This window comes from Poecilia mexicana, unplaced genomic scaffold, assembly GCF_051168715.1.
Source record: "Poecilia mexicana isolate PSO_F unplaced genomic scaffold, ASM5116871v1 scaffold_14, whole genome shotgun sequence".
Lineage (NCBI taxonomy): Eukaryota > Metazoa > Chordata > Actinopteri > Cyprinodontiformes > Poeciliidae > Poecilia > Poecilia mexicana.
In genome coordinates this window covers 11,504,139-11,531,464 of record NW_028263383.1, presented here as the reverse complement: position 1 = coordinate 11,531,464, position 27,326 = coordinate 11,504,139, and the positions used below count along the sequence as shown (strand labels likewise).

At 36.6% G+C, this 27,326-nt stretch overlaps 1 long non-coding RNA gene across 1 annotated transcript; it reads right to left on the bottom strand.

The window, feature by feature from the left end:
- Positions 1-1,580: 1,580 nt before the first annotated feature.
- On the bottom strand, positions 1,581-26,893 carry LOC106920968 (uncharacterized). Its single transcript, XR_001418904.2, has 2 exons — positions 25,872-26,893; positions 1,581-2,493 (listed from the first exon to the last, which is right to left on the bottom strand). It is a non-coding gene; the product is annotated as an uncharacterized LOC106920968 (long non-coding RNA).
- Positions 26,894-27,326: the final 433 nt, after the last annotated feature.

Genomic DNA, 27,326 nt, shown 5'->3' with positions numbered 1-27,326 from the left:
AGCACATTTCCATCTGTGGATATAGAAACATGCTGCTAAGCATCCTGGGAAATAGTTCCCACTCCTGTTTTTTTCTGCTTTCAGTTTTTTAAGCACCAACCTAAAAACTAGTTTATTCAACTCTTGGAGGTTTGATAAAGTTAATAAAAAGTTAACACAACTTATTACTGTAAGTTTATCTTTCACAAACTCACATTTAGGTTCAGAATCTAAAACTTGATAAATTCATTTGACTTAAAGAGTAAAAGATAATACACACAACTCAAAGTGGCTCAAAAGTTTTACAGTGAAGAGGTGGAAATGTCCTTTATGATGAATGTCTACAACGTCTACAACATGTGTCAAACTCGAGGCCCGGGGGCCAAATCTGGCCCACCGTAGCTTTTTATGTGGCCCTCTAGACTCCAAATTACATCAAGTCCCTCCATTTTTTCACAAATCTGCAAAATTCACACAAAATCAACAGATCTCATGTTTTCTGATTTTACTGCAATTTTTTCTCAAAATTGGTGAAAAACGTTGGGTTTAATTGACTGCTGCCTCAGCCTTACTTGATGTCAAGTTATAGTCCGTGTAATAAAAAGTTACATTACAAACAAGTAAGAAATAAGAAATTTCCTCTAAAAGGTATTCAAAAATACTTGGTGAGATTTTATTCAATCAAAATTAATTCAGTTTTTATGCCATCTGGAAGCACTTTAGTATATTTTTTATTTATAGAGATGTATAATCCAACATGAAAACATTGAAAACATTCAGTTCATGTCTCTGGGTTGAGGTTAATTTCTGAGTGCAGCTCTATTTGTAAATGTTTTAGTTGAAACACTGAAATATCCCACTGGAATTGAGACCATTATTATGTTACGATAACAGAACTATTATAAATTATTGTACAAGTCTGAGCGCAGTGAATGGTGGCTTCGACCAGCCAGCTTCCTGGAAACTTACAAACTCAATCCCAGAGCAGTGAAGATAATCAGCATGCGGCCCATTTTTACAAATAATCTGCATAAATTACTGACATGGAAAGTTTCACTATTTTACTGAAAGAATGATGCAAAACTTTTAAAGTTACTCGTTTAGACAAAGTCTAATGTCCACATTAATTTTCTTGTATGGACAAAGTAATTCCTGTAATTATGCAGTAATTTAGCATATGCGTTTCAATGAGGCTTATTAAATTAAAAATACATCACTAAGTAGATATTATGCATACTTTTCTTTGTGTATTAAATTTTTTTATTGGCCCAGTTTTCTAGTATTGTGTTTTTATTAGGTGGCTGTGGAAAATTATAACAGAAATAAAATTAAAAAACACAATAGCGCAACATTTCCAGCAGAAATTCTCAGTTTGACAAAGTAAATGTTTTAACATCTTTTAGGATAAAGAACAACTTAATGAAAAATTGTTTCTTAGATATTAACTGCTGCAGTAGTTAAGAAATAAACAGCCGTACGTGACGTAGATCACACTTTGAAGTTTGCACCTTAATAAAACTCAGAGCCATTTTATTTGTAGTAAAGGCGTAATCAGTTCAATCATTAACCAATTAAAGAACAAGTGTGAAACTCGACATGAATCAGTTCCAATGAGGGTGAAGTCCTTTATTAAAACACCAGGTCAGCTTACATAACATAACATTAGATCTATTGATAGACCAGCAAAACTGAGAACGGGAAGTTTTTGTGTCAAGTTGGAGAATCCGTTCAGATTGTTGGCAGCATTATGCTGAGAGGATCCTTTTCTGGTTGGCCACGTTCAGCCCATGAAAGCTGCAGTGTTGCATGTTTTAGGTGTGTCCAGCGCAGTCTACCGAAAGGATCAATTACTGAAGAATTCTGGACAAACATTCATTTAATTCAGGTGTGTTGAATCAGAGGAAGATCATTCAGGACACAAAGGAGCAGGAGCTGGCCACACCTGGCTGAGAACAATTGAGCTATTTGAGCTTAAATCAATTAGTTAATGGAACTACGTGAAGACGGCTGATCACAGACGCCGTTTTTTCCCAAACAGGAATATTTTTAGTCACTGGATGTGAAAGTTTTCAGAGATTTACTCCAACAGACCAGTAGCTATAATCGAGCAAAAGGTGTTTCTACAAAACATCAACTGGGGAGGCTGACCAGGAAAAATTTAAAATAAATTAAAAGAGCAATAAATAACTAAACTGAAAACTAAAAAAATCAAAATGAACTATCTTCCTTCCATTTCAGAATTATGAGGCATTTTATGCTGCAGTCTGTGCAAAGAGACGTAATGTGGAAAAAGTTTCAAATGTATGAATACTTGGGCTAAACAACCGTGACACAAAAATCCACAATGACAAACAAGAACCACAAAAAAACATGTGAAACTTTCTATATGTCCAAAAGGCCTGTTATTTCTGCTGATGGTGCATAATGCCAGAGATCCAAGATGCCCACAATCTGTCTGCGTCTCCTCTTCTTCCTTTTTTCTCCCAGCGATCAGATGCTTTACAGACTGGTATTCTTTGAAAAGAGAAGAAAATAAGTCATGATTAAAGATGTGGATTTCATTCCTGCCAAGTCACCCTGTGGGCCAAATGAATTTCACAACAAGAAACAACAGGCATGCATTCCTTCCCTCCTCCTCTACTTTTATACGATGTTATAGTAAACAGTATGTTATATAAAAGCTCCCTATCTGACAAAAAAAAAATTGGTTTAGAATCATAACTGATGTATATGAGGTTAATAAAAAGAAATCAAACTAAGTTAATATGATAGAAAAAGTATTTTTAGTTTGTTGCAGGAATCAAATGCTGTCATCTTTTCAACCACAATGCAACTTCCTTTGTCTCACAGCAAGCAGATTATAAAAGCAGTTACTTGAAATGTGAAAAAAGTTCATTAATTTGCAACTACAGACACAGATCTTACACGTTTTGTCTGGCATTATGACATGTTATTTTTGTAAATATTACTGGTTTCTGTGTAAAAAGCAAAAATTCTGTAAATGTTTAAAGAAATTGAATAACTTGTTGAAATTTTGAGTTGAAGAGATTCTATAATGAATGTATTTTTATGAATTCAAACTGAGGTCAACAAAAGGTACTTCAGTTATAACAGTACTTATAAACTAGAGGTGCTACTGTTAGCTTTATGCTACTGTTAGCTTTATGCTACTGTAGCATAAAGCTAACAGTAGGCAGCAAAACAAGGAAAAAAGTAATTAATTTGGCTAAATATATGACCTGGTATGACCTTAGAGCTGCAAAAATGAACCGAAATGTCCATTTAAAAACTGAAAATTTTTGAGCTTTATATAAAGAAAACGCATATTTCATATGCATCAGTAGGAAGTATTTTTAAACAGTTTGCTTGTCTTGGTTTTGTTTTTTATTGTGTTTAAAGTGCATCTGCCATAGCTACACTCTGTTACATGAAGGGAGATGGAGACAGGAGAAATTGAAGCTCTGAGGAGGTTTTGTTTCTGCCACTGCTCATTTTCCTATCAACAAGCTGATGCATATCTCAGTGCATTGGAGACGCAGCACAGCAATTAAAGCAACAGTAAACGTTTGACTCTGGCTCCTATATTTTACAGCGTTATGCAGCTGCACAGCTTCCAGTACTCTGTCCTCATGAGTTATACATTTATAACCATGTAGAGTTGCTTCTGGAACACAACATTAGTCACTGAGGAGTTTAAGTTATTCATGGTGCTTAATAAGAACAAGACTGCATTAGAGTAAGATACATCAGCAACTTAACGCAGGGAACTGCCTGGTGTGAAATCTCCTGGTGAGATGCTGAACCTGATGTGACCTCCTCTAAACCTTTAATACACATGACTAAATGTTTCACTACTGGGCAGGGATAGTTTTTCTCTAAAAAGGAAGTTAATGACACGAGTCACATTTAAGGGAGTCAGAAGGGCGGCTCAGAAAGTTGGAGAAAAAATGGAATCAAATACATTTTAAAATCATAAATTTGATTTCTTTTTATAACTGTAATCCATTTTTCAGTCATTATGATGAAATAAAAGTTAAAATGTGTTATTGAAGATGAAGGAAAGAAGATAGAAAAAGCCTTTAATTTAATAAGTTGCTATTTTCCAAATTTCCATTCCCATCTTTCTGATTGGCTGCCAGTCAAACACATCAAGCTGCTTTCAACCTGAGGCTGGAAATAAAGTTTGACAAGAAAAAGACCAAAGATGGAGGACACTGCTGCAGAAAACAGAAACTGATGAGATTAAATAAGGTGGAAATTTTTAACTTAATGTTCTCAACATCATATTCATAAATTCATAATATATCTGGGTGGATTTTCCACCACATTGCAAACTAAAATCTGAAGGCATGTGGCAGCATTTATGCTAAATGAATGTATAATTATTGGAGAGTGAAGAAAAAATGGGAAAATGTAAAGTTTCTTTACGTATCTGGTATCATTGTCTGAGGGTTGAGTATCTCAGTAATCCAACCTCTGCACCAACAAATCTACTCTGATGATGAATAACTCTGTAGTAAAGCTTTTTAAATTTCACCAGAAAGCCAAATATTCCACCATTTGTTTGAGTTTTCTAAATATGTTTTGGTGAATGTTTAATAATAAATATAACTAAATGGAGAAGCATCGTCAGAAGAAGCTAATCTGCTCATTTATGCCTTAAATATCCAAATCACTTGAAAGATAAAACAGTTGTTAAAAAGTGCAGCTGATGCATTTTATATTTATGAAAAATATGCATCTAAAAAGGACAAAGTTGCACTTGCTGAACTATCAGAGAAAGCTGTGTATGTGTGAACGCCACAGGAAAGGTTGCAAAACTTGTGTGAAAAGACAAGATCTGGTGACAGTAACAGTAACTGCTCCACTTGTAAAACCACAGGAGAAAACAGTTAAAGGAGATGGTGAATTGTTTGTTGGTAACGTGTTTGAGAACAAAAATGCAAATGAAGGCAGAACAGTCTGGTGCTTTCCACTTCACAAATGTAAACTTTTTTTTTCTCCACAATCTGTTCTAATTTTAATAAAGCTTCTCTGAATTACTTCAGAGTGCAGCAAAGTTTTGTGTTCAGTGCCATGAAAGAAAAGCACATGCAACGTTATTTCCCTTTCAGCCTCATAGATGCACAATAAAGCCATTAACCAACAGTGTAAAATTAATGTGGGCTGGTATTTCCCCAGATCTTTCACTCATGACACTGAAACTGTATCACCCATTACTTACCATCTAGGTAAAAGTTCAGATTTTTGGAAATTGTTATGAGCAGTAAACTATGTGCCATCAGTTTTTCTTAAATTTTGCAAATTAAGGGAACTTTTTATTCAGACTCTTTTCCAAAGAGGGATAAAAAAATTTGCAGAAGTGTGAGAAAAATAGACATTTAGAAACTTCTACAAGATGCAACTTGTCACTGTGTCCAGTTTCTCTTCAAGTCATCTATTTATTTGTATTTTAAAACAAAGGAAATTAAAAATTACAAGTTAAAAGAAAAACGTGCATTGAAAAGTTTGGAGGTTACCAAAACTCCTTGCATTTGCTAAAAGCAATTTTTATATAAAAAAAACAAAAAAAGAAAAAAGAATTGGTTAAAAATCTAATTATTCTGGCATTTATAGCCAGTTGAGATAAATTTGGTTATCTCACCTGATCTGAAAGAAGAAACAGTTTTTGCTTGAATTAACTGAAAAAATATATTTATCCATCTAACCCTGATCTGTTATGTCTTTTTTATTTACCAATGTTTTTTGCTAAACTGGATATTAAAACGTATGTACACAAACATTTTATCTGCACAAAATGAGCTTAAATATTGTCTCTTTATAGACTCCTAACATGGAATATTAATTAATGCATGCTGCTGTATGACCAGAGGTGGGTACAGTATCTAATTCAACATATTTTTACTCAAGTAAAAAAGTATTCAGTAAAACATCTGCTCAAGCATGAAGTTATTGATCAAATTAGCAATTTATTGATATTTAAAAACTACATCAGTTGGAACAAACTATACATTTCAGTGGAAATTTGGGTATTTTAAGGACCAAAATGACAATAATTCATGTAAATAACAAAATCAGGCAAAATAAAACATTTTCTTTCAGTAAAAAACTTGTGAAACTTTAACAGAAACTGCAGGTGTTTGTCTGGTGAAGTTTTAGTTAAAATATGTGGGTCAAAAATCCAGAAATTTTACTCAAGAGATATTTTATAATACAATTACACAAGTGGAAGTAAGAAGTACAGCATAGTAAAAATACTCCTGAAAGCACATAAAAAAAATGCTCCATCAAACGTAACTAGTTACTACTGAACTCTGCATGACATTCTCAGTCATTGAAGCCATTTTTCGTTGCCGTTCTGAATCCTCTAATCCACAGTCAGACCAGCCAGGGCAGAAGAAGCAGCTCATTCTGCTGCGACTCTGATTCCTGCTGACCTGCTGATTCCTCTGGGAACTTTGACGTTTCCGTTTTTCATGTCTTGGTTCAGCATCACTGAGGCCAGCAAACGACGAGCAGAAGCCATTTGTCATAAAACAAGACTCAAAATAAAACTCCTGCCATTCTGCACTCAGAAGAGACACGCCAACTAAGCACGAGGGACATAAAAGATCTGCAAATATATTCAGTCCATGTGTGACGCCAGAGTTTTCTGGTTTATTACCGAGTCACTTCTTAATCCTGTCATCAGGTCTGGCTTCAGATGTAAACAGCTAACTGAGCAGAGCTGTGAAAAGTTATATAGAGCTTATAAAAGTCAGTGATTCAAATAAATGTCGGCATATTTTGAACGTCAACGGCCAGGTCAGTGCTGCACATGCGACATGTCGCTACAGCAACTCCTGGTTGTTTTCTCACTTTCTCCCAGTTTTTTTTAAAATATATATATTTATATTTATTTATTTTTCTCAAACTTGGATGCATATATCACTATCAGCTACAAGCCTGAACAGAACTGAAGGAGGAAAAGTTGTAAACATCACGATATACGGCTTTTAAAGGTTTGGACATTGTTCAGTCACTGCAGGCCCAGTAAAATGTAGATGATCAGTTTTTTAAAAGAAACTTTGAACCAGTTAAATTAGAACTAGAAATAAATTTGAGAGTTTTTTCAGGCACAAATTGGGAGATGGATTACATAAACATACAGCAAAAATGAATATGTGCAATGATTTGTATTAATTATCAGGTGATTTTACCAACTCTTGTTTCTAAATAAATTTATCAGTTCGTCTGTCTGACTTATTGTGATTGCTAATGTTTCCATTTATATGGCAAACTCAACTGTTGAACAAAATAATTTATTATCCAAGTCAAAATAGTTATGGTTTCTTTCTTAATGTGGACAAAATAGAAATACATTTTTTTCTTAACTGGTGGTAAAAAAGAGGGATTCTTCCAGGTAAATTCTGTCTTTTTGGGTTGAATATATATAATTATTTTGTGAATCAAAACCTTAATCTTAGTGTATTTAGTGGAATCTGGCCAGATTTTGCTAATAAAAGCACAAAAACTGAAGCATGCTTCAGAAAATCAGAGTGAAAACAGATGAGCAGCAATCCGTTTTATTCAGGCGACGGGTTTCAGTGAAACGTCAATAAACAAAACGAAAAAAACAAAAACAAACAGCATTACATGAAAATCTTTGTCAGGGTCAAAAATAAGGTCAGCCAAATGAGGGTGCAAACCATAAACAATCAGAGACGGACAATGTGCTGTTTATGGCACATTACCTGTTTACCTCAGCAACACCAGTCAGACTGTTTGTGTTTCCGAGCGTTTCTGTTGCATTCCTCCGTTTACAAAGCTTACAAAATGCTGCGGGTTCAACAGAAATGAATTGGACTTTTTCAAGGTTTTAAATGAGAAGAAAAGGCAGTATAACTTTTAAATCTTAGATTTTTTATTTCCTGCTGTGTATTTGTACTTTTTTGTGGCCCTAACCTATGTGATGGAGCATGTTGCAACAAGTAAATATAAAAATCAACATACTGTAGTGCCTTTTGTCTTCTACAATCAACCCATGAAAAGGCATTTTGTATTCCTCAATAATGAGGAATTACACATAATAAACGACCTTATGTTAAATAACTGCAGTTCCTCTGTATGTTTGTCTCTGTCCTTCCAGTTTGGAGCTTCTTTTTGCTGCACATGATGCATGTCTATTTATCAGCTGTCAGCATCTTTAGAAACGTCCCTGAGCTTGTTTGACTTGGCACGACGGTCTGGCAGAGGAAACCTGAGGAGCAGAACATAATCCCAACGAGTTTTCAGATGCTTTTTTATGCTCTTTTAACTCAGATACACAATTAATTCCCAAGTCAAAGCGATGCTCTCAGAAACTTTTTTATGCCTCTAGAAAAGTACCAATGTGTTATTTGTCATCAACTAAATGTGAATCATTTGTTTTTTAAACTCCAAATTCTGCAGCATGCAGACAATAGGAAGAAGAAATGTTCTTGTATTTACATAACAGCGTTTGATGGAGTGCATAAAACCCACATGCAAACATTTCTCCAAAACGTTCCATGACAGCCGGATGAGTGAAATGTTGGCTCTGTGAGACACCTGGCCTTTCCCCCCATTCCTTGATTTCAACCTCATTCCTTCACAATACATTTACCTAAACTGGAAAACCCATTTTGCTTCCTGACCAAGGCCTTGCAGATAAAACGAATGAAGCTGGTTGAAGCCACTGCTGGTTTCAGTCGGTCACATCCGATCCAGGGGAGGCAGAAAGGGGGGCAGGGGCAAAAACAGCTTCTGACTGTAGCTGTTATAAATTACAGCCATGTGATAACTGTTCACTCGTTTCAAAGCTACGACTATGACGGGGCTGTTTATGATTATGAAGAGCTTAAAAAATGTGACGGCATTAAAAGATGTCTGAGTGACTTTGCTGCCTCTTTGTTCACTTCACGTTTTTGGTTTAGTTGAAGTAAACGTTTACAGAATGTGGGGAAATCGCCTGTACCTGCAGCAAGCGACGGCATCAGAGCGTCTCAAACGCAAGAACCGTTTGACCTGAAGTAAGGAACGGCGCTTTCATTTAAAATCTATACGAAGCAACTTGTTCCTGCATTTTATACAACAATTATATTAGATTTTACAGTTTTCAATGTGTATTTTGACTGACCAAGATGTACAGATTTGTTGTGTAAACTGTATAGCTGTGAAAAAGACATTTATATGAAGTGTTGAATACTTGCTTTTTGTAAAAAAAAACAAAACAAGCTAAATATATGGTATCTGTATGTTTTTATCTTAAATTAGGTTAAATGAGCATAATTTAAAAGTAGGGTTTCGTTTCCTGCAGGGCATACGGGTGCAAAGGTGACAACATTTACTTTTCCAGACCATTTGTTTTAGAAACATGAATAAAATAGTTTGTCTTCAGCAGGTCACAAACTTTCCTGTTCTTCTTAAAGACGTTCGAAACGAAGCTGAACTCCTGCAGTAAATGGAGGCAAATGTGTGGAAATTCTATGCAAATTAAACAGGCAAATGTTGGTGTCATAGTAGACCTTGGCCTACATAGCAGAGGAACAGTCTAAAGTCCAGCGGTGCCCAGATGGGTCCCGGAGGGCCGGCATCCTGCATGCTTCAGGCCTCTAACGCAGCTGATGGCTCGTTAGAGGCCTAAGGAGAACAATGACCTGCTGAAAAGGTCGTCATCACCAGCAGGGAGGAACTAGAACATGCAGGACGCCGGCCCACCTGGTCCTTTCTGTACTTCACCCAACATAAAGTTTTTTTGTTAAATTATACAGATTAAAATACAATTTTGATTAACCCCCCCCCCCCCAAAAAAAAAAAACTTTACACTTAAAAATACACAACAAAAATTGTGTCTATTAAAAAAAAGATATTGCATTGGAAAAACTATTTTGTCAAGTGTTATTTGATTTAGATATTTTAGTTGTGATTGATTACAAGGCCTGATTTTAAATAAATTTTTAATTAAAATCATGTCACTAAACTCGAGCGCCTGCCAGGTTTTTAGACTTTTAGTGAAACAAAAAGATGCACGCTTCAGCACGTCTGCAAAAAAGGTTTTATTGGGCTTCCTGAAAGTCATGTCAATAATTAAAATATTTAACAGTTACTGATGTTTTAAGTTCGCATTCGTTCAACTGATGCACTGCAAAATGTGTTTGAATGAAGTTAGATTGTTGTATCAATTTAGGTTATGCTTGTTTTTTTAAATTATTTTTTCAACATTTTTACTAACAGATCTGAAATAAAGATTCTCTCAAAAGTTTTAGGCTCTAATTTGTAATAATTAGATGTCTGGCTTTTATTAACTTTCTGGTTGTGTCTGAGATCTAAAATCCCAATTCTGTCTCAAATGAAATTAACTTTTCACCTGATTGAGAAAAATGGACAATTTTGATTATTAACAGAAACTGTACAGAAACTAGGACAGAAACTCTACATGTTGGATTAACTAACGACAACCGCGCTAAAAAAATCCTTTTGTTTTAGATGGAAATAATGAACTAAAACTTTTTCCCAGGCAGAAAACTAAATATCTAAGGTTGATGTTTGTTTTAACCCCATGCAGAAAAAAAACACGTACGTATTTATTTATTACAGATCAAACAGTTATCAGTCGTTCATCAATATCACCACATATTTTCCTAATCAGTGCAGCCCTAAAACAGTCAATCTTATTCACCGACGAAAACAAACTGCTAAACAAATTGATAACGACGACAAAGTTATGCTTTAAAAAGATATAATACATGTGACCCATCAGGTAGTATGTGGGGTTGCACTTGTTAAGCATTTGTTAAGAAATTACAAGAACTATTGAAATTTATTTTGCTTGCAACAAATATATCTACCACTATATTTACATTTTGACATTTTTAACCCACAACCATCATTAGTTTATTGAAATCTTTGAAAATTTCCCCCTACAGCAATAAATACCATTAATTAAATTTTTTTATTTAGTTTGCATTATATCCTTGCTTGGAAACTAAATAGTTCATTTGAAATTCTATGGTGATAATTTTCTATATCAGATTTTGATGATAAATTGTTTTGTGCATCTAATAGTTTTGTATTTATTCAGCACTTTGAAAATATGTTGATCGGATTTAATGTAAACTCATGTTTTTACAGCTGATTGAATATTCCAGTATTAATCTCCCACAACTCTAAAGAGTTTTCATTTATGTTAAATATCATGAAAAAATTACAGTTTTTGCGATGCTTGTAGAAAATAGAATAAACTAACAAAATCATCACTTGTCAATTATCAGACACTATGTATGAATTATACTTCATTAACTTTCAATTGTTGTAGTGAATCTTCGGTAATCCAACCAGTCGTTTAGACTTCCTATATCTCTTGTAAAAGTGATTTTTTTTTTTCCACCACAAATAAACAGATTACGTGCCTATAAAAACTTTTTTCAAGAAAGATTAAGTTGTTTCTTATGCTGCTGGCCACATAAACAAATGTAAAAAAGTTATAACTGAATGAGAAAGTCCTGATCTGGAACAGTCGGCTTAAACAATTCCCTCTTTACTCTGTTTGCAGAATAAAACTCCATCCATCCGTGTTTTAGGTTGCAGTTAACCGAGCATAAAACCGACACACTTAATCCGGTTTAACCTTCATGCTCATAAAGAAACACACAAGCTATAGTCTGCTTACTAGAATCTAATTTACAGATTATTCCTGTAGTATTAAACAGACAGAAGAATTAAAAACCAGTCATGCATGTTTATCGCTCTTGTAAAAGATTGAATAGAAAGCCAACGCAAACATGGGTGTAGACGACGTTAGGCTGTGCTACAAGTACATCAAGAGCACATTTGGATTAAATGGTAGAAGTTCAGGTGAGCAGAAGAGCCAAACGAAAAAAAAACAGGCAGATGAATGATGAGTAGAGTTTCAGGTTTGAAATGACTTAAAGTATCTTCAGCTGTCATAATTACTACTTAGCACATACCAAACTTTCAGGCTCATGAAAGATGTGTATGGGTGGTGGCGGACGGTTGTGTGCCTCAGCACCTTGGCAACACACAGGCGGTTATGAGTGATGTTTTACTGAGGGGTAATTAAACCGACAATGCCAAGGAATCCAAGGACGTCTTCAATATGTTCATAGTTCAGTTCAGGAATGAACTGAGCCGACGACGGCTTCAGGCTGAGCTGCAGAGGAAATTTAACACACTGCACAGCTTGACCTGTTGATTTAAATGTTAATGATAACCACTCTATATGTGCTTTTTTAATGAGAGGCACAAAAAAGGGAAACGATACATGATTTTTAATAATAAAAATCTGAAAAGTGTGGCGTACATTTATATTTAGTCTGCCTAAGCCGGTTCTTTGTAGAACCAACTTTTGAAGCTTGTGATTTGGGGGATGACTTGTAGCATCTAGAGTCAAATTTACATGGTCTCATTGTTCAGTCAGTATGGAGAGTTTCATCAGTATCATCTTTAACATATTCTCAGTCGTATGCTGATCTGGACTGCTAGATATTCAAGCACATTTGAACATTAATTTTCCTGCTGGAAGGTGAACCTGTACCTTAGATTTTATGTCCAACATGTTTTCTACCGGATTGAACATAATCTATTATTATTTTTCCCAATGTGAATGATGAGTTCAGGGTTATAAGCGGTGTTGTTTGTCAGTCACATTTTCCAGCCAGGATGCAGACAGAATTCCTCGTTTGTCACTTACTCAACACTTATTACACCTTTAATTCAAAGACTTTCTTTTTTAAACTCTTCTATAAAAGTCAGATTTATAGAGTGTGATCGAGTTTTCCAACAGATCTCTGTAGCTCCTCCAAAGTCACAAATCGCCTCTTCACTGCTTCTCACATTAAACCTGTCCTCATCCTGCCTGGCCGATTAAGTGAACTGTTCATTGTTGGTGTGCCATACTTCTACATTCAGAAGAAGACTGAACCTTAACTCGGTTTTTAACCAGTCTACAGCTTCATCTCTGACCTGTCTGGTTCCATTTTGGCCTTCATGTTGCTGTTTGGTCAGCAATTATAAAACTTTAATTGCTGCAATATCAATAAAGATCTTTATTGAATATCATGAAGGATGTAAGTCATGTGACATACCAATTCTAACAAATGAATTTGCAAACAAAAATGAATTACTCTGTATGTTTTTAATATTGTTTTATCGTCGTCTAAGAAATGCATTTCTTATTTTATACCAGAAAAAAAGCTTCTTAGTTTGATGAGAAAGATTTTAAATCTTAATCTGGGTATGATATTTATGTCACTTTAGAGACCAATATTCGTAGCTCTTATTGCAGACATAAAACTCCACTTTTATGAAGCAGATATGGGTCAGAAAACAGGAAAAAAGGCCTTCAAGACCTGCAGAGCAAATAACACCTCTAACCACACCGACTATGCAGCTGAATTCTGCTTTGCATCACTTGCACAAAATCGAGAGTTGTGTGGAGGAGCCTTAAAAGTGAAAATGTTGAAAATATTCTTATTATGCTACGATATTCCAGAGAAGATGGCTGCAAGGGGAAGACTCTCTGTGACAACATGTAATCAATTTAAAAACTGATTGTAGAGCTGAAAACTGTTGATTTTTTTATAAACCCAGGTAGGGAAGTCGCAGTCAAACCAGCTTTTGATGAATCTGGTAAGTTTCGTTTGGGAGACGGTGAACCTTCTGCCAAAAAGTTCTGACTCAACCGATTATGACTGGAGGGTCCAAACAAACCACATCAACTGTCAGCCACATTATGCCCAAGTTTCATAGTGACTCATTAAAACACATGCATGGATGGCAATTAGAATCACATCCTGAAAGTTCGAGTAGTTACGCCTGAGTCATTCCTGGGACAAAAATAGGTCAGGATCATTTTAAGCCAATATATAAAAGTTAAATGGCAAAACTTCTGAACTTTTTGGATGCATTTCTTTTTTCCCCCCAAAACATGCGTGACTATAATCTGTTGCAAACAGTAGTCTGGAGGAACCACAGCCTCACGTTTGCTGAAGCTGGTTTGGCAGAAGTTGTAACTTTCATTACCAGATAGCTGAAAACAATAGCAGGAAGCAGAAAAGAGCAGCTGGCCAACTGGAAGCCTCATCTCTGTACCTCAGAAAATGAATGCAACCTCCACTTTAAAAAAGGCTTTTTAAGGAGCTTTTGACAATGTTTAATATCTTTATACTAGTAAGTGACAAAGCTTACGGTCAGCTTCTGCAAACACAACTCCTTAAACTCAGATGTTGCTTTGGAGACCGTTTGTGCCAATGCAAACCAAGCAGTCGCTGCTGCAGCAGGAGGCCTGTTGTCATGTCTCAAATAAGCAACACTTAAACTGCCAAGTAGGACGAATGACTTCCACTCCCTCCCCACATGGCAAAGCACTCTCTGACCCTCGGACCACTGATCTCATATCATTTATGCAATCCAGAGTCATTTTGCTCCCATTACTCTCTGGATCACCACATGTTCCTGCAGCAAAAGAAAAAAAATGTTACTCTACCAGTAATATTCAGTGTATGCTGTAACCTGTGCAGCCTACAGATTTAGACCAATTTTTTAACTGAATCTTCCCATACAGACTCAGCTTCAAACTTGTTCTCCAGACACTGAGCATCCTTTTTATCTGCATGAATGTCACCCTGGGCAATAGCCTCATTCTGTAGCAAGATATTTAGGCTTGTTTTTTTTTTTAGGAGGAAACCAAATTTCACCAACACAAATGGCTGCCTTGATGCCAATAAAATACTAAATACTTACTGAATCTCTTTGCAGTGAAAGAGTAAACTGTATATGATCAAACTGAGTCCAGAGTCTTTGGGTAAAGCCTCTGATTTACACTTAAACGTCTCACTTTTCAACCACATTTACATGAGGTGAAGGAGAGAGGGTTTAGCGTGTGGTCTAACTTTAGGCTAGTTCAAAAGAAAGAAAACCAATGTGATAAAAATCTCATTGTCAGGCAAAATAAGAAAACAAAATTACACAAGTCTGGGTACATTTATTCACATTCATTCATCTCTAAATCATCAGGGATTTCAAAGTGTTAGTACAGGCTCCTCAGATGTCGCAAGAATAAGACGAAGAAGTCACACACACACACACACACACACACACCTTTAGCAAGGATTCACAGCATCCTGTGAATCCTTTGTTTTAATTTCTTTAAGCTTAAATGATCTAATAAACAGTTAATGTGAAAAAACTCATCACAGCAACAAAAAGCTTCTGGTTTTGTAGAGGATCCGTGAGGTGAAAAGTCAGTCTGCATTTTCTCTCTTCACCTCGTTGGTAATGTGGTTCATAACATTTTTCTTGTGGTTAAAACTTACATTTGAGAAAAAGGTGCAGAAACATTTAAATGCAGGAAGTTTTTTAAAAACGCTGCTTGCTGTGTGACGTTTGGGGGAAACGAGGACGACGACAGTTTCATCGAAATGGGCTTCAAATGGACAACCGTGAGCAGCAGACGTCGTCAGAGATGATCGCAGTGATGTGTGTTACTTTTTCAACATGCAGACCCAATGACTGATGGGTGCAAACAGCCGAGCAGTGCAGAACAAACAGGAGTGACAGATGGTTGTCGATGATCGAAGCAGCCAACAGCAGAGGTGGAGACACGAGTCACATGACTTGGACTCAAGTCATTAATATAACTTTAAATGAAAAAATGTTCAGAGACTCGGACTTGACCTTTACACCAATAACTTGGGAATTGAACCAGTTTACTTGAAAAGACTTGATCTTTTACCCAAAATCTAAAGTTTAAAACATATTTATAAGGTGGGCCCCTTAATTCATTTCACTCATTCCGTACCAACAGGCGCAGACCGTCCCTCTGGTTCTCCACACTTTGTAAGTATGTGTGCATAAACTGCAGCACAACCAATCAAACTAACAAGACATATATATATAAAAAAAAGAGACAAAAAACCCTCCAAGCAGATATGCTCCCACAAGTAATTTCTTTTGAAATATCCAACAAAAAACTGAGTGCAACCTGCAAGAGGAGGATCTCAGATGGAGACGTAACAACTTTGTTCGACATTTGAAGTTGCACAAAGATCAACTTTTGCTGTGAGATGGCCAACTTTAGTTAACTGTGTTATTAGCAGGTGTTCTCCAGGCTCCGCTGATGATTCCACCTCAGTTTCATTTGGATGTTATGTTTAGTTATGCTGTATACTTGACTTGACTTTTGCCTGTCTTGACTTTAGACTCAACTTTGGACTTGAGGCTTAAACACTGACTTGGTTCTGCCTCCATCTGCACAATGTTTCAGGATTTTCATCCCAAGGTTCCTCATAGCAGTGTAACTGCTTATATTTCACCGCTGTCACCCTGTGACAGATGTTCTGTGATGTTTTTACAGGGCTCTTGATGTTGCACTTCAATGCCAACGGCAGGTGAAATCCAAAGCGTTTACATGAAATGCCTCTGGAGTCGGGAACTCCAGCCATCACAACCACTTCCACAATCTGGAGCATTTTGCCCTTTACAGTCTGTGGTTTCTGCGAAACTGCACTGACCACGGCACATGCAAGGTCTTCATAAACACAATCACCACAGTAAAGTTTGGTTTTCAATGCAATGGCTGAACACAGACGCAGGAATATTCAGACTGGATTACATGAAAAGGTGTGTCTTTTTAACGAGTTGAAAGGAAATTATTCTGCATAGACCTAAAGAATTTGACGGGTTGCCAAAGCCTGCGTCAGTGATGAAAAACAAGCAACCACACAAGGTTGAAAACAACTAATGGAAAAACAACTTGTTGAACTCGGTGCTCAGAAATTACATTTACAAAATGCCCTTCCAATGTTCGACAATCCATTTAGTGTTTGAGTGACTGACAGTGATGTCCTCATGTCCGCTTGCCGGTTTATACTAGAGAGCGACGGTAATGTTTTTAAGTTCAGGGGTCAGGGTTTGTTGAAGTCTTGGATGTTTGTGAGGTTGTGTGTAGTAGACATACTTGGTGTGTGAGGGCACATCACAGATAGAGGGAGAGCAGGAGACATTAGTACGAGTCTGCTGGCTTCCAGGAAAAACACCAGAGTGGACTGGAGGAGTTCAAATCAAAACGAGATGATGTAACGTTACAGTGGACCACATCCTGCATCCCCTCCGTGTTTCCTCCAAACCAAATCTAGCTTATGGATAAAAATTAAGTTTCTCCCATGTCCTCTTATGGTTACATCTTTAAACACTAAATTTTATGTAGCTCATGGCATTTACTGGATTTAAAAAAAAAGAAAAACATATAGGGCTTTATACATGTCTCATCATTATCCACAAGTAAAAATAGTTACAGAAACCAAATAAAACATTTGCATGAGCCACCCTGCAGGCTACAGCCACACCTGTGAAACCATTTTACACCGTTTTCTAGACAGTTATATTTCTTCAACACTTCTTTTATTAAGTGGATGGAACCGAATGACTTCCCTTTGAATGCTAATCTTTATTTTAGCATATCAAGCAAGAACAAGCCTACACATTGTGTGCAATAAACTTGCTTTTAATTATAGCAGGATTCTGTTTCATCAGCATCGCTCCACCATATCTCAACCCATCTGTGACAAAATAAGCCACACAATCTTAAATCCTGCTGCTGCTTGTTCTGAGGCTGGAAGTTCAGGGTCTAGAAGATCGTTTTCTCTTGTGCTGCTGCAGTAGAAATAACTCAGTGCCACTTCTTTTTAAAAACAAACTCTTTAAAATATTCCATCTGATTTTAGAAATGAAAATGATTTAAATATGGTTCATGTTTCTCGCTAATGAAGAATAGCAAAGCTGGTGAGTCCATTAATTAAAAGCAATCAGTAGTTTTTGGTCATTTGCTAAGATGTATTTGTGAACAAACCAAAGATTAAACTTATGTCAGATTGCAACTATGAAACACCTTTAGAAAGTAAACTTTCAAATAACATCTTTAATTTAAATGTTAACCTAGAACATTTTAATCTAGATCTATAGCCCGAACATTTATCCAGGCGGCCCTGAAGGTCTGAGAGCCTAAGTCGCTGCTTAGTTCCCTTATGTCTTGGGCCGGCTATTTCTTTGGGTCCCCAGTATGTGAAGTAATAATTTGCCGTTTGGATGAGCGTTTTAAACATGGAAGCATCTGATTGTGTCGCAGAGAAATAGTGAGATTTGGAGTGAATGGGAGGAAGAAACAAGATGATTGAGCCCATCTTTTACTTCTGAGGTTCAACATTTAACACCAAATATCAAAATGTTCATTAAGCAAAAGGAAGCAGTGTCTCCGTAGAGCCATCTTGGAATTTGAAGCTTTTAGGTTCGATTTCCTTCTTCCTTATTCTTTGCATGCAAAACAAAACAATTAAGAAAGTTAATTTAACAGGAAGATTTGAACTTTGTTGTTTTGTTTCTGGGATTATAAAACCAGCATCTTAAATCCTCCCTTAGCACACCACCACCACCAGGTGGAACATTGTCTGATCCTTTAGCTTAGCTTTGGTAAATAATGAGAAGGTTGGAGTTATGATTTGGGTTTTCTGATTTGAAGATTAAAAAAAAACAAAAAAAAAACCCAAACTGACGAGTTTATCTCTGCAGGTCGATCTAATTGGATCCACTGGAGACCAGTAGGATATTTTTGGGTGTGATTTTGCAGCTGCATTAATCTCCAAGTGGCTTTTTTTTTTGCCAGTTAACATTCATGATCTTGCATTATGTTTTGAGGACAGCTGATACCATCAGACATCTGTGATTCCCAGGCCATCGTTTTCTTGACAAACATGGACAACAAGTTTGTGTGAATATATTCACTTGTGCTTGCTGATGAGGGATAATGCAGGGCATGCTGGAGGTTGCAGAAAGGTATGCGAGGGGAAAGGGGCAGATAAGGCGAGACAATAAATTAGATTGCTGTAATGAAGTGATTCTGAATGCCTTCAGAGAACCAAGATGCAAATCAGCAAAGAGGCTTTGCTTATGCTTTCTCTGTCCGACTTCTGATTAGTTTTTTACTTAACCAACTGTTGGTCATCCAGCCAGCACCATCACACACTGGAAATCAGCCTCCATGGAATCGGCAGTGTTGCTCTAAATGTTCATTAAACAAGAGAAACTGCAGCTCAGTAGAGCCGTCTTACAATCAGAAGGTTTTAGGTTCGATTTCCTCCTTCCTCTTGTCACACTGTTGTGCCTCTGGGCAAGAAACTTCAGCCCAGGTCTGTGAATCGGTGTAAAAACGTGTGAGTCAACAGAAAAGTGCTTTGACTGCTATACAACTTCAGTCCATTAAACAAAGAAATGAAATGTGTGTTATACTTTGTTTTATTCTTGTTCATGTGCAAACAAAGAAGAAAGCTCGTTTATTGGAAAGATCTGAACTTTGCCGTTTTGTTTCTAGGATTGTAAAACCGACATGCATAAAGCAGGGCGGATCTGCACGGGTCAGAGAATGTCTATAGACAAAATGTAGGTCAAACCAGCTGTTATCCAACCAGGCAACTTCAGGTACAAGTGATCCGTAAAAGGTAAATAAATACATGTACTTCTCCAAATGACAGATTCAAAATAACAGTTTATTGGATTAGTAATGTCATAAATCAAACAGATGATTATGAATGTCTTCTTTCTAGGATTTCCTTTGGATGAAAACAAGAGCAGGTCAGTTTTAACTTGTTTCTAACTGTTTTAAGAGCAACTCTCAGGTGATTTTTATCGTCTATCTTTCTGTAACACTAGCTTGGAGCTGCATGGGCATGCCATCGTCAACAATGCAGCGTGTTGTCAGTCACAATCCAGGTATAATTTCAATGTGTGGGCCAGGTAAAAACGTCGGCTCATTTCCAGAGAACTCCTTTGAATACACCCATCACATTTTCAGCAACGTGAGGCTTTATTTCTGTTGCCATGTAATGAAGTGAACAGACTACACAAAGAAAAAAAAGAGTCAATGTGGATGTTAAAGACAACTGACCTGCTGCATTCCTGAATCTGTTTAAAATAGATGCAGCAGCTGTAAATTAGCGCACGGTTAATTCACATCGTCTACATGGTTATCCGACGACCCTGATAAGGACTGCTGACGTCACTCAAAATGCTTAGTCTCTCCTACACTGAGACCGCATCGCTCTCACCTAACAGTGGACACTGTCCTCGTCCTCCAAGACAGGAAGCATCAACTCCCACGCCGTACTCTGCCCCCACCAAACACTTCTATTCAACTGTTAATGTTCAAAGTATGTCATGTAGTGCAGCCAGGCTTTGCAACTATGTTTACAGGAAATACAGTGGGTTGACAAAGTATCCACAATTTGTCTCTTTGTATCCAAAAATAACTTTTTTTTAATTGGTGGTGGTAGGTCAAAATAAAGCAGTTTATAAATGTTAGGTGGATGCAACAGATTTAAAGTGAAGTTTTGATTTCAAGATGAATAAACCCAGTCGGTTGTAGTTCTGGCTGTATGTTTAGTGTCTTTACCCGGCTGGAAAACAACTTCCAGTCCAGTCTAAAATCTACTGGAGTCTCCTGAAGACGCCCCCAAGTTGCCTCTTTCTTTGGCATCGTCCATCTTCCCACTAATTCTGACTAGTTTCTGCAGATGAAAAGCTTTTTCACAGCATGATGCTACCACCACCATGCATTACAGTGGGTATTTCTGTTGGTAAAGAAGGTACTTTTTGTTTTTATCAAATCAAACTTATTTCCATGTTGCTGTGTCCCTTATTTGAACTGTGATAACCTTTTATTTAGATTTTCTTTCAAACAATAGCTTTCTTCCTGCCACTTTAGTAGATTAGTGGAATGCACTCCTGATAACTATCCTATCAAAACCTGAGCTGTAAATATCTGCAGCTCCTCCAGAGTTAGCAAGGGCCTTTTGACTGCTTTCAGAACTCAGCCTGTCATTGAGATTGGTATAAGGCAACTGTTAGGCCTGTTGAAATAAGCAATAAATAAATCGATCACATGATAAATTTTCTAACAAAAACAGAACGACAAAAGTCTTCAGTCTGGAGTCAAGTTGCAGTTTGAAGATGCAGATTATATTGATGATAAAAATTCAGTTTTAAAAAGGCAGAAACTGGCCCGTATGCGTGAGAGCCTTTGCATGAGTCGAAAGGTCCCATTTACATGAAATCACCCTTCAGTGACAGCATGTTTGCGCTGATACTGCCATCTGCAGAGGGCGTGGCCACAGGTGAGGTGGATTGAGGTCATAGCAACAGCAGCAGGAAGTAAACACGGTGCTGGAGGCTATACGGGCCGCCAACCACAAAGCTCTAAACGCACAGCAAGTAATCTGAAATTAAGGATAAAGGCACAAACTTGGAGCAACTGCAGTTTATTCAAATTATTAGTCATTAATACATGCAAATTTAAAAATATATCTGTTAAAGTCTGCTTTCTGCCAAGGGTGTCTCTTATTTCATGTGATCCACAAAAATCCAACATAAGCAGCTGACAAGATATTCCCCTTATGAGTTAAGACTCTGAATGATGCTGCAGTCACATGATGCTTTGCCCAAAACCACCAGCTTGAAACTTAAACTGATAGAGCAGCTCATCTGTTAAACACCACACTTGACTATAAAGACATGTCAAACTAAAAACACCTGAAGTAAATCTCTCTAAAAAAATAAAAACAATGAAAAAAAGGAAACTGCTGACTGAAGTCTGTCTGTATAACCTAACCTGCTCCAAGCTGAAGCCTCGATTTCCTTGAAATCACGTGACTTGAAAGAATCAACCGATGCAGTATTGCAGTGCAGTCAACAGGTGGTGCTGTTTTGCCAGGTGCGAGCAGAGTCATTTATAGGAAATGCCTTTGGAGTTGGGAAATACAACACTTTCATAAAGGAGGATGTTTTTTTGAACTACCTGCTCTCTATGAAACTACAAAGACAAAAACCCAGTTAGCTTAAATTGCACATGCTATTCCTCCAAAATGTTGGACTCCTGGGACCCTCATCATGAAGTCCTTTACTTTGCAAAGGACTCCAAAATAAAACATTGGCAAAGGTTAAAATACAGATAGTTGCCCAATTATGAAGATTTAAGAGTCTTGCACAACTAGACCTGATTTACTGGATTATGCATGCCCTTCGACCTAGGTTTTAGTATATTTAACAGGATCAGAGAACAACAATGTACAATCCAAATCCATTGATGGGATTGTGACGTTTTCGTATTGGTAGCCACATAAAATGGTCATTTTGTTTCAGATAAGTACTTTGCAGTTTCTCATTACTGCAAAGCTTAGAAGCGATGGTTAACATAAATATGGATCAGACGAAACCGGTCATCTTTGTAGTTCATCTTATCCAGACTCTACCTGGGTAATGTTCACTGTCTAACTGCTGGTAATTTCTTCTTGAAGGGTTTGAAGTGCACTTGAGGCGTGCCTCAAAGATAATGTGTAACCACACACCCTACAGACTTAAATTAGCTGCAAAGCAATTCAAACAAAAGGAGTTCTTAGTTCATGTAATGTCCTGAGACTTAATTCTATTTACGTAGAATGACATTGCCTCTTTTTCCCCTGTTGTTTTTCTTTCCCCAGATTTGTGGAGGTATCTGTGGCAGCATGTTATCTTCCCTCCGCCTCACCATCTCTAGATGTCATCCACTCTCTGATGACTGATAAAGGAAGTATTCAGCTGCCAAGCAGATTCTGAGGAAGCCAGACGCAGACATACCGCGGCTTCATGTGTTCACTCACTGTAACATAAACACTACATTCATGGCCTTTGGAGGATACGGGTTTGAAGTCTTGCGTTTATTTTTGTTCATTAAAGTCTCCAACGTTTTGGTTTGAGCAGGTGGTGATATGAGGCTTGTCATCTTTCGTGTTAACATTTCTACAAAGCAGTTATGTAAAAATCAAGTCAGGCTTGTTGGGCATGAAGTAGTGACAGACTCACGCTACGCTCCACTTCCTGGTCCAACAGTATGCCTCTTATTTGTTCTGCAGGCTCCTTGTCATATCAAAGGTTACATTTTTTTCATGGTTTATTTTTATATTTCAAAACAATAAAATTGTAAGAAACCAACAAACCTGTCTGCTATCAACTCTATAAACTATATTACTGTACTTTTCTCACGACATGAGTATAATGCAACTGTTAGTCATTTAAAGTAATTTGGTGCCATCTAGTGATCAATTTTAATTTTCTGTTGTAGGTGTCTACTTAAGCAGTAAAGTGTTGGCAAGCAAAGCAAAGTAAATGCTGCAAAGAACAAATGTAGCCTTATATTTAGCTGGTGCAAAATATTACCAGCACACTGAATTTTTCCCCCATTTGTTAGTATTGAAGACATGATCAGTGTTTCAATACATCTTCCAGTAGAGTAATGGAGTTCAACGCTGCTTAAGTGATAAAGAATTATTAACATTTTCTTGTGTCACTTTATGACTTTAGTGCTGCTGCTGGTAAACCTGGATGACGACACATCTGGTAAACTGTAAATTTTGATTCAGGAATCCGTAAAGTTTTATGTCACTAGAGATAAAGCTGTTTATGGTAACAGTTACTGGGTAACTGTTACCCATAAAGCTGTTTATGGTAACAGTTACTGGCCAACTTGTAATAATTTGAGATGCGTTGTGGTTTTTAGAATGTGAAAAGTCATTTAATGTTATGTAATTAAACTAGGTTTTCCCATGGCCTACAAAAGCGTATTTATGTGATAATTTATTTTAATAAAAAATGCATTTATTTCCAAAAATGTAACAGAAGCTTTATGTTAAATGAAGGCAAGGTTTGCAGATATTGTTGTCAATGTTTAAGTGTATTTTAGTGCAATCAGTCTATTATGGTCTTTAATAACAATAGTTCCTTATACAAATATTGAAGTATACATGTATGTCCTATAAGAAAATGTTTAGTTTATTTGACTTGACCTTTGGTATTTTGCAGAGCAACAACATTGTTTTATTTTAATATTTTATTGCAAAGCTGGCTTATGTTCAACATGCACATTGGATTAAATTAGAAATAAGCTCAAATAAAAGTTAAACATACACTTAAACATCTGTCCATTTGGCCTTAAAGCTCTGCACCAATATACTCAGTTTTTTCTAAATACTGCGACTTTTGCATCAAAATGAGATAAACTATGTTCAATACAAAAACATGTGGTGCAGTTCACTCAAATCTACAATTAGGAGATTGTAGATTCAGAATCAGATTCCAGTATCCATTTAAATTATGTTGCTTGCATCAATCAGGGTAGAAGTGCAAAATATATCACAGTCCTTCACATTAACAGTTAAATTCAAGCACAGAAGACCAAAAAGCTCAAGGAAACCAGTGGTGGTCCTGATGATTTAACAGCATAGATTAAAATTAGTATAATAATATTAAACATTTTTAATTACATTCAGTTTTTTTTCAGCCCTAAACCAGAAATGCGTTTCATAAGACTTTAATAGAGAGCACTGTATAGCACAGCGTGTCAACATGATGCAGCTGCAGGAACTGACTGTCTGCAACACAGGGGAAGACGAGGCAGCTGACATAAGTCTGGTTAAACTGAAACATCAGAACGGTTGCTTTACACAGACATTGTTCTGGAAAAATCCATACTGTATGGGAAAGACTGCACAGGTGGATTGTTGCTGCAAACAAGACAAAACGCAAACCACCCAAAATCTCAAAGAACTCCAACGTGAGGTACAGGGGCTTTCTTCAGATCTGTGAAGAGTTTCCTCAGAAACTGCAGCGGTAGGTGTGAGGGCTTCTGGATTAGTGAGGCCAGGACTTCTGGACATGTGCAAGAAGGGCAGCAATATGGCTGCAGATTATTTTCTCACTCCACGCTCACTGCAGGCTGCTTAGGACAGCTGGAAAGAGCAGCTTTCAATGCTATGACTAATATCATGATGACAGCAAAGCATCCTGAAGCTTTTCATGAGTTGGGCTGAGTTCAGGGGAGTGGGATCACTTACAATGTATCCACTATTAATATAAACTGAGATCAAAAGTAATCCAAGAGCAGAGATCCAAAAGCACCGTCATAATAAACAGTTTTATTAAGAAAGGCAATAGTCTCTCTGGGATCAGCCACAAAACTCCCCCGATTGTAATCATTAAAGCAGTTTGTTAGAGCTTGATCTAGTTCTTAAAAGGTTTCAAAGTTTTTGAAGTGGCAAATTTCAGTATACCACCGAAACACCCAACGAAAAAAAAAATATATATATATATCAAAAGCAGTAAAGTTAGAAATGTCTTTGTGAAATAGATGCAATACAAGATCTTGTGGCTTATTAGGTTTAGATTGTGCAACTTTACTGGGACAAAATTGAGACGAAAACCAAAACACATGTTCATATTATAAAATTATGAATACGTCACTAATTCATGGTGTTTTATTCCAGCTTCAACCCAAAATACTGAATATGACTATTGCTTATGTCTCACACCAACTCAATTTACAAAGTAAAAAATAAATCACAAGCGGTCACCAACGAAGTAGTTTGGCGCCATCAAGTGGTCATTTCTGATACATTATGCCCATAAAAAGCCTTTCCTTTCCTTATATGAACAACTAAAAAGAATTTTGAAATTGAACAGAATGAGTAATATTTATGCATTTTAAGTTGCTTACGTATTAAACTAATATTATTTTTACTATCCGTCATCAGAGCGATTTCGCAAAATGCAACCAGAAAACTAAACGATAAAAAATAGGATGGGTAAAAACACTGAACAGCAATACACGATCCATATTATACTGAAACTATATTTGTGTGTAACAAAAAGAAGATGGCTTTGTATATTATAAAATATCATCAAGGAAAAAAGCATCAAGACAGCTGCGGGAAAACAAATGATAGCATCATCATCATCTTCATCATCGTTGAGAGTAGCAGCTGTAGCCACACAAATTCTATTAGAAATATAAAACTTACCTTAAATCCACCACATCCTTCGGTTTTAGTGAATTAAAATCCATCCAAGCCACAGAGCCTCGGCAAAGCGAACAAAGATTCAGGCCGTTGAAGAAAACCAGTCGGTTTCACTTTTACTTTGGGCCCCAATTGAATCTGCAGTTGCTTTAAATTTCCAGCAGCTGTGTCGTGTCGATCAGCCCAGCAGATCCAAGCCAATTATAATCCAACACAACGAAATGCCAACATCTACAGCTTAGTAGAGATGATTTTAAAAAGAAAAATAAAATCCATGAAGAGAGTATTTAAAAGGTCTTTCCACAGCCGATGCTGTGCATCGTGTTGGAGCTGAAGTGAAAGTGAAATGACGGCGGTCTTTCCACGGTAACAGGTGACGCCTTCCACTGAAATACCCTGATAAATGTCACACAAAGAAAATGTCTGCAAGGTTCTCCACAGCTAAACAAAGTCCAGTTTTTATAGCAAAAAAAAAACAACAAAAAAACAACAACAAACAAACAAACAAAAAAAACACCTAAAATGTGGACGCCGCTCGCTGAGATATTTACCATCTAAAGTGGAAATGTATATATTTCTAATCTGTGGGGCAAAGGACAAAATATACTAGCTTATTATCAGTATAAATGTTATTTATCCATACTAAATGTATTTTTTAATTAAATGGAGAAGTAACACAATAAAAAATCTTTATTAAAACCCAGTCACTTTTACATCAAATCTTTATACAAAATTGATTCTGCCTGGAGTTTGTGATAAACCAACCCATATGTGTTAAATTAAGGCCTATAGTACCTAGAATCGAGCATGTTTTAAAAGATAATCAACTGGAAGTGTGGTGTTAATTTATTTTCTGTCAGTTAAAAACATCTCCATTTTCTTTTGCTAAATAGATCAAGTTTGGTCATTTAAATGTGAACTTCAGTTTTCAAGTTTTGGACGATTTGAACATATACACATGCTTTTGTCTAATCTGTTTCAGTGTAGTTCTGATTATTAACACTAATATTCTGCTTTAAGGTTAACCTTCTCTCCACTTTAAAGTCATTTGCAGCTCCTAACACATTTTCTCCATCAATCTTCCATCAACTCAAATTAACTTCTGGTGAGGAAAATCATCAGGATGCTGCGGCTGCTGACTGTGTGCCAACGGTGGAAACGATGTGTTCACAGGGATGTGCAGTATTCATTTTACAGCTCCTGCATTTGGATTAAGGTCCAAAAGTTCATTCAAGTCCAAATTTGTCCAAAAGATTTTCTCCATCTTTTCCGTGTTCTTTATTTATTCAAAAAATGAGAATAAATGTCCCAATGAGTCCCGTTTCCTATTAAGCCCACATTTCGTTGGTCTGATGTAATATTCAAATTTTGAATGTTGTGTTTTAGCTGTCAGCAGAAATAAAGGTGTTAAAAATATAAAATATAATGTGTTTCACTTGGTTACTGAAATAAATGGAC